Consider the following 7,669-nt stretch of genomic DNA (forward strand, 5'->3'; position numbering starts at 1 on the left):
GGATGTACGGGCTTAATTCTCTCAGGGAGCCCAGCTGAGAAGGGGGGGTGGCATTTATTAATGTGTGCACTTAACAGACACACCACACTTGCCACACGCAAGGCTCAGGAGCCGCAGCCACGTGTGTCCACTGAGCCCTTGAAATGTCTCATCCCACATGAGACAGGCTCTTAAGTATAAAAGACTTCAAAGATCTGGTATGATCTAAAGAATGTAAATTATAGAATTAATAATTCTTATTTGAATTACATGTTGAACTGACAAATTTGGGTCTGTGAAATTAAAACGGGGATTGGCAAACTTTCTCCGTGGAGGACCAGATAGGAAATACTTTCAGCTCTGTGGGCCGGCCAGGTATCAACCATGCGTCCGCTCCCCTGCCACCGTGGGGCGAAAGAGCCATAGACGATGAGTGGACAGGGGGTGTGGCTGGGTGCCAACAAAACCGTATTCACAAAAACGGGGTGTGCCAGATTTGGCCCACAGGTGTGAGAAGCTTGCAGTTAAATAAAGACATTATTAAAACTAACTTCACTTTCTTTTTACTTTTTAAAAGTGTGGTTACTAGGAAACTTAAAAATCCTGATTGGATTGCATTCTATTCCTCTTGGACAGCGCTGCTCTAAGAACTTTACAGATAGGAACTCTGGGAGACGGCTGTCACCTTAGTCTCCTCTAGGAGGGCCGTGTGTGTGTGTGTGTGTGTGTGTGTGTGTGTGTGTGTGTGTAGGGATGTGTGTATTCCGGCAACAGAACAGAGCGGGAGGGCGTGGGGGCAGCTTCCTGCGGCTGCCTGGACCCGTGTCCTCTCCCCAGTTTCACTTTTTGACTGAAGAGAAGTTCCCTGCATGGCCACTAGATGGCGGTGCTGACCACACAATGCAATGGCTGGACCACTGGGAACCTGCGTTTTCCAGCTGGCTCGTCACTCAGGGGCTGTGAGCTCTTGGACCTCAAGTTCCCCACCCGTGAAATGGGCTGAGGCTAGGCAGTGATGAGAGCATGGACTTTGGAGGCAGACAGTCCTGGATTTGAATTCTGGCTCCACCAAGGCCCTACGCACTTTTTTTTTTTAGGTAGGAGGTGGTGGATTGAACCTGGGACCCCATATGTGGAAAGCTGGCGCTCAGCCACTGAGCCACATTGGCGCCTCTGAGTTGGCTTTTTTGTTTGCTTGCTTGTTGTTTTTTGTCGTCGTTGTTTTCAGGAGGCACCAGGAACTGAACCCAGGACCTCCCATGTGGGGAGCAGGCACTCAACTGCTTGAGCCACATCCACTCCCCTCTAGGCAATTTTGCATTAAAAAAAAAGTAGTAAACATTGTATTTTATGATTGCATTGATATACAGACAAATATATTAATATTATACATTAAGTTTGTTTTCATCAACCTAAATATTCATTTTTTTCTTCTGATTTTGAAAGAAGCTAAACATTTTTGTGGGGCCCTAAAGGTATCGTGTGTCTCAAGGGCCCTTGGCATGTGCCTACTGTGCCTAATGACGAGTCACCTCTGGGCTCCATGCCTCACCAGCTGTGTGGCCTGGGACAAACTGTTTAATGTCTCTGGACCTCAGTGTCCTCATCTATAAAGCAGAGGTGACTACAGACCTCCTCTCTTAGTGCGGCGGCTGAAATTAAGTGAGATAGCCTGCCATGCCTTCTTGGGATATATCCTGGCCCAGATCAAGCCTTGTAAAATGGCATCTACTATTTTTTATTATTACCTTTAAGACTCTTTTCAGGGAAGCAGATATGGCTCAAGCAATTGAACTCCCACCTACCACATGGGAGGTCCCTGGTCCGATTCCTGGTATCTCCTAAAGAAGACAATGAGCTGGCACAATGGGCAGGTGTGGCAAGCTGATGCACAAGATGACACAACAAGAGACACAAGAAGAAAAACATAATGAGAGACCCAACAAAGCAGGGAAGGGAGGTGGTTCAAGCGATTAGGCGCCTTTCTCCCACATCAGAGGCTCTGGAATTGGTTCCCGGTACCCCCTGAAGAAACAATGAAGACAAACAGACACAGCAAGTGCAAACAACAAAGTGGCAGGGAGGAATAAATAAATAAAATAAAAATCTTAAAAAAACTTTTGCATTTTAACCCCTATGAAAACTCTAAAACTGTCTCAGAAAAAGCAGGAATCTCAAAGTAACTTAGTCAGAAAAATAAAATGAAGCTTACAGAGTATTGGATGGGAGGAATATAGGACTTTCCCAGGGAAGAGAGGGTCAGCAGAAGGGATTTTTAAAAAATGACTTCCACCTATTCCGTCCTGCTCTGTGCCAGAACCTGGCCAGGGGGTGGGATTTGTCCCAGGCAAGGGGACCCGTAGGAGTGGTTTGCATGAAGCTTTAAAGTCCAGGCAAACTTTAGACTTGGAGAGAGGGACACTGTGTATGGAAGGAAGTGGGGCAAGGAAGGGAAGGGTGCTGTAGACAGAGGGAGTGGCAGTGCAAAGGTCCAGAGGCAGGAAAGGGAAGGGCAAGTTCAAAGAAGCACAGCGAGGTTTACTTTTCATGGATTTTTAAAAAAAGATGTATTTTTTTTTTAAAGATTTATTTGTTTATTTATTTTCCCCCCTTCCCTTCCTCCCCCTGCTGTTTTTGTTGTCTGTATTGTCTTCTCTTCTCCTCTCCTCTAGGATTCACCAGGATTCGATCCTGGAGACCCCTGATGTGGAGAGAGGTTCCCTGTCAATTGCACCACCTCAGTTCCTGGGTTCTCCTGCTCTTCACCTTGACTCTCCCCTTGTCTCTCTTTCGATGTGTCATCATCTTGCTGTGTGACTCACTTGCACGGGCACTGGCTCACCACGTGGGCATTAGGCTCACTGCGTGGGCAGTTGGCTCACTGCACGCGGGCACTCGGTTCACCATGCCAGCACTCGCTTGCTGCGCAGGCATGCTTTTTCTTCTTCTTTTTCACCAGGAGGCCCCAGGGATTGACTGGGCTGCTCCCATATGGTTGGCAGGAGCTCTATCACTTGAGCCACATCTGCTTCCCCTTTTCACTGGATTTCATGGTTTTAGTTTTTGTGTCCCTGGTGCCATCTCACTTTACATTCTTCATGCCTTCTTTTAGAAAATTTAATACACTAGCGGGTGCGATGGATTTTTAATCACCAATATGTACCGGCAAAAATCACTCCCTTAACTTTTGTTAAGTTAGGTATTTCCATATCCAAGAGCTTCTAAAAGAAAACTTAAAATAATTCTACTACCCAATGTTTCCTGCCTTTTTGTGCAAATAGCTTCTTTCCAAAAGGTTTACTCTGTAAAGTCTTTTACCTTTTACTCTAACACAGTGAGTGCCCCCTGAATTTAATTAATTTTTAAAAATGTACTGAGCGATGAAGAAGAAGACACAGCTATGCTCTCACGGAGGTTGTGGGTTGGGGAGGGGGGCAGGCATTGGACAACCCTCACACGTGGTGAGGGTTGGGACAGGTGAGTTCAGGGCACAGTGGGAGACATAAATGAGGGTTCCAAACCAGACTGGGGTGGGGCTGCTCAGGGAAGGTCCCTGACTGAGGTGTAAGTGGAACTCTCAGGAAAGAGAAGTGAATGTGCAAAGGCCCAGAGGCTAGAGGAAGCATGGAGAACCGAGGAACTAACCAGTGTGGCTAGAGCACAGAGCACTTACAAAGCTAAGTGACAGCCACAAAAGCCTGGGCCACGTAGCCATGGTAGGGCCTCGGGTCATTACCTAGAAAGAAATGGGGAGCCATTGCGGGCTTTTGCAGGATGGAATTTGCATTAGCAAGCTCACCCCGGTGGTTGGGAAGAGAATGGATTGTAGGGGCGAGGGTGGAAGCAGGGGGCCGGCGAGGAGGCCGCGGATGTCATTCAACGCGCGTTGGTGCCTGGAACCCAGGGAGCCCCCAAGCTTTGCCCTTGGCCCAGAAGGCCCGGCTTTGTCTGCAGCTCTGCCTCACTCTCATGGAGGCTTGGGGAGCCCAGCGGCCATTCAGCTATTGCTCCATCCGGGGCACTTGCCGTTTGCCAACCCATTTTCTTGGAAGAACCAAGCGTGTGTGTGCGTGTGTGTGCATGTTTGCATGCATGCCTCCTTATTTCTTCAAAATTCTCTAGTTTGCTTCATTTTAGTAGTTTTCTGGAGTCTCAAAATTTGAAGCCACTGGTTCCATGGGACCAGGTGACCCGCTCCTTCAACATGGGACCTGTGGGGAAGTGACACAGGGCGTTGGCTCCTCAGAGTGGCCTCTGCCTGCAGGACCATTTGGGCGACGCTCTGCTTAGGAGACTCAGCCTCTCCTGTGGGTGTGACGCTCTCGCAGCAGCTCTAACCCACGCAGGCACCCACCTGGGCCGGGTGCCTTTTCTCCTGGGGGCGATGAAGGCGTGGCTTCAGTTTGTCACTTAGCAACAGTCCCTTACATTTGCCTTCTCCAACCCAAGGGAGAGAGATGAACCAAGGGGCTGAGTGAGAGAAAAGCCCCCACCCCCAGCAGGGACAGGGAGAGGGCACTGGGGGGGTCTCCACGATTGAGGCGGGAAGAGGGGGTGAGCAGGAGGAGGAGGAAATAACAAGGGCTGCCAGTGGGAGTCCCTCCAGGTCTCAAGGCTGACTTGCCAAAATACTTGCTGTGCTGAATGATAAAGAAATGGAACCTTGACATGGCTCCAAATTTAGCAAAAATTTGTTCTAAGTAATTACATGAGAGCAATACGTGCCCAAAGACTTAATGAGGCCTGCCCCTTGACGGAGTTAGGTCCTGCTGGTGACAATGTGGCTTCCACTGACCACACGTTTACTAGGTGTCAGGCACATGCTCAGCCTCTTACATGCATCAAAACTTATTGAAACTGCACCCGTGAGGTTGCTTTTCTCATTATCCCTATTTTACAGATATGGAAACTGAAGGTAGGTAACCTGCTCAAGGCTAGTAAGTGGTGGAGAGTGCGGCTCCAAAGCAAGCCCGTCTCTTAACCTCTTCCCACTATACCTCTTCTCACTAAGAACTAGGAGAGTGATTTTGAAGTGTGGTCCTCAGATCATCTGCCTTGGAATTACTGGGGTGGGGGTGGGGGTTAAAAATCTAGGTTTCTGGGCCCCACCCCAGACCTCATGAGACAGGCCCTGGGAGGGCTGGGGCCTGGGAATCTGCATGTTAGCTGGCTCCCTAAGATTCTCGGGCACACCAGGTTTGAGGTTCCCTGGACTAAGCATCTCTGGAGCCCTGCCAAGGCTCAGCGCACATAACCAGGGTACATACCGTGTCCCCAAAAGCCCATGGGAGCCTCTTGCCCAGCCAGGTGACCCAGAGGGCCAGGAGGATGTGTGCAGCTCTGTTAGGTTGTGGACAGTGAGAGCAATCCCAGCTCTGTCCCTTCTTACCTGGCAGAGTTTGCCCAGAACAACTCCATGCTCCATTAACTTGCCCCAGTGCAGGACAGGGGATGGTGCCAGCACCCAGGAAGCCGCAGGCTGGCAGGAGCAGGTCAGAGCCATGGCAGAGCCGCGTGCCTGTCCAGTTTTCCCCTGCCTCCCCATCCAGCACCGAGTCCCCAGCCCCAGCTGTGAAGTCTCTTCTCCCAGCCATGCTGGCCAATGGAGCTTTCTGTGCTTTGGGGCAAGAAGGACGGTCCATTCTGTGTTGGTCTGAGTGTTTTGTGGATCCCACATTTTATGTTCTTAAGTGGGTCCATTTCTGTGGGTGTGGATTCAGTTGATTGGATTGCTCCAGGGAGGTGTGGCCCGCGGTAGGTCTTGGTCCTCTGCCTGAGTCCGTTTATGAACGGACAGAAAGCCGGGACAGAGAAACCCCGAGAGGTGGAAATCAGCAGAGCACAGAGGCATGGAAAGCGGCCCCCCCGGGGTGGAAAGGGGCTGGAGGAGAGGGGAGAGTGGGCCCTGTGCCTGACCGCCCCTTGCTGAGCTCGGGGAGAAAGGGCTCTGGGAGAGGAAGGCAGAGTCCTCGGCAGGGACCAGGGGCTCCTGCCCTGGCCACATGGCCCGAGCTCAGCTGGCCAGCCGCTGACTCTGGTGTGGCAGCATCTCTGATGCATATTTTCTCATCCTCAGAGGTGTAAGCTTTTAACCGAATGAATTCCCCTCGTAAAAGCCAACCCATCTCCGGTATGTTGCCACGGCAGCCTTGAGCAAATCAAGACACTCTCCTTCCCAAATCCCCTTATGTTTGAGTTGCTTGCTTGACCATTTGGACCTTGGGAATTGGCAGGTTTTCTGGGACTCCAAGCCTGGTGGAAGAGGCGGGTGACAGAAGTCACAGCAGCCTTGGCACTCTACCCTCTTCCCAAGTCCAACAAGACCTCTGAGATTGATTTGGAGGTTTGGGGAAGATGATATCCCACTGCTTAAGCAGGCCCTTTTGATTTGATTCCCTCAGTCAGTTGTTACATAATTTCAAAAATTGTTCTCAGTGTATTAGGGAAATAAGCGGAGGAGTGGATCCTGCTCACAGTGTGCGATACTTTGTGTTTTTTAAGGTTCTATGGGTTTGTTTATGCATAGACGCTCTGGGGAAGAATACATAGGCTGGTGAGAGAGGGGCTTCTGGTTGGGAAACCCGGGACGGAGGGCAGGGTGCAGGATTCCTGCTCGCTGCTGATTCTTTGATACTGCTTGCCTGTTTAGCCATGTTCACCTGCTACTTGGAAAAAGAAACAATATAAGGGAAAAACAGCAAAACAAAACAAACCCGTCACCTTGGAAACAGGTAAAATGGTGTGGTGCTGCTGGTCTCCCCTGAGTTTCTTCGGTTGCAGAAAGAGAACAAAAGCCCCGATATCTACCAGCCGACTGGGCTTCTGTCACATGGGGAGCTACAGCGAGCGCTGATACCTGCCCTGGTGACAGGTACAATGTGGAGAACATTATAAAAGAGGGGGGCGTTACGAGAGAGGGACGGCATCCCTGGGGCTGGGGGAAACAGCCCAGGCTTCCGGGCTGGGGCTGGGGTGTATGGGACGGGACCAAAGCCCAGCAGGAGGGAGAAGATGGGGTGTGCCTGCCACGGGAAGTCCTGCCGGAGCATCAAGTGCAGGCTGGGGACCGGCAGGGGGTGAGGCTGGCATGTCATGGCAGACAATAGAGACCTTCGTGCATCTCCTCCCGGGTCTCCGAAGACTCTGGGCTCTATCCAGGTGATGACAGGGAGCCCCTGCAGGATTTATAAGCAGGGGGTGGCAATGGAGGTGGCATGCGGGCAGAGGACGGTGCTGGTGGCTGCTGAGCTGGCTGAGCTGACGGAGCACAGCTCAGAGGCCGCCAGGCTGGGGAGTGCAGCCTTCCTCTTCCAACCTGGCAAGGTGTGCTGGGCCAGATCCCATCCAGGAGGGGCAGATTCCTTAAACGGTTCATTGCCCCCGAATCATTGGGGTGTACTTGGGACGTAGGCATTTCTGGTCTTGTCCTGGGAACAGGATCTCCTCGTGAAGAAGGAAGGCATAAATTCTTCCTCTTCCTGCAGCCTGTTGGGTGGCAAGGCTAAGCGGTGGCAGTGGCAGCCAGCGGAGCGCCACCTCAGCCACCATTCCCTTCCTTTCAGGCCGTGAAAGCGCCTCGTTTCCTTTTGGACAACTCAGGGGCGTATGAGCCCTAGGAATTTGGTTCAAGTGGGATTAGATACAAAAAATATGAAAGCAGTCTCGTTTCCTGAGTGCAGGGAACAGTTCA

Source organism: Dasypus novemcinctus, chromosome 26 (assembly GCF_030445035.2).
Source record: "Dasypus novemcinctus isolate mDasNov1 chromosome 26, mDasNov1.1.hap2, whole genome shotgun sequence".
Classification (NCBI taxonomy): Eukaryota; Metazoa; Chordata; class Mammalia; order Cingulata; family Dasypodidae; genus Dasypus; species Dasypus novemcinctus.